General features: G+C 55.4%; 1 long non-coding RNA gene across 1 annotated transcript; it reads right to left on the bottom strand.

Moving 5' to 3' along the window:
* On the bottom strand, positions 1–572 carry LOC113962164. The gene is made up of 3 exons (XR_003532457.1): positions 481–572; positions 329–361; positions 1–44 (listed from the first exon to the last, which is right to left on the bottom strand). It is a non-coding gene; the product is annotated as an uncharacterized LOC113962164 (long non-coding RNA).

The following is a 572-nucleotide window of genomic DNA, read 5'->3' as shown; positions in this document are numbered from 1 at the left end:
TTCCCTTGCTCTGGCTCCATGGATCACTCAGGTGGTGATTCCTGCTGGGATGAGAGTGGGTCATGGTGGCACCCTGACCCTGTCCCCATCCTGCCGGATGGACCTGGCTGTGGAGCCCATGGAGAGCGGGAGCTAGTCTAGAATTCCACCTGATCCCGCTCCATCCATCCCACCTGATCCTGCTCCAAAATCCAGCCCGGATCCTGCTCCACAATTCCACCTGATAGCAATTTGGAATCCTGCCCTGATCCTGAATCCCTCCCTGGTCCCACTCCATTCACCCTGCCCCAATCCCCCTCTGGAATCCCACCCTGATCCCACTCCATACCTGCGGTCAAGCTGTTGGTTCACATGTCTATTCCTGCAGTAAGAGAAGATCCATTAGATTCCATCACGGATCACACACCGGGATGAACCCCAGGATCCATCGTGGGATGCACACGGAGGGGATCCAGAGCTGTATCCACCATTGCAACTCACCAGTTGCCATGTTATATCCCTTCCTCCTCTTCCTTATGGAAATAAAGTGGGATCAGGACCCGTGGCACAGCATCCCTGGATCGGAGCTTCCA

Source organism: Neopelma chrysocephalum, unplaced genomic scaffold, assembly GCF_003984885.1.
Source record: "Neopelma chrysocephalum unplaced genomic scaffold, ASM398488v2 Primary Assembly neopelma1_114606, whole genome shotgun sequence".
Lineage (NCBI taxonomy): Eukaryota > Metazoa > Chordata > Aves > Passeriformes > Pipridae > Neopelma > Neopelma chrysocephalum.
The sequence above is the reverse complement of the archived record's forward strand: the minus strand, read 5'-3'. Positions and strand labels throughout refer to the sequence as shown.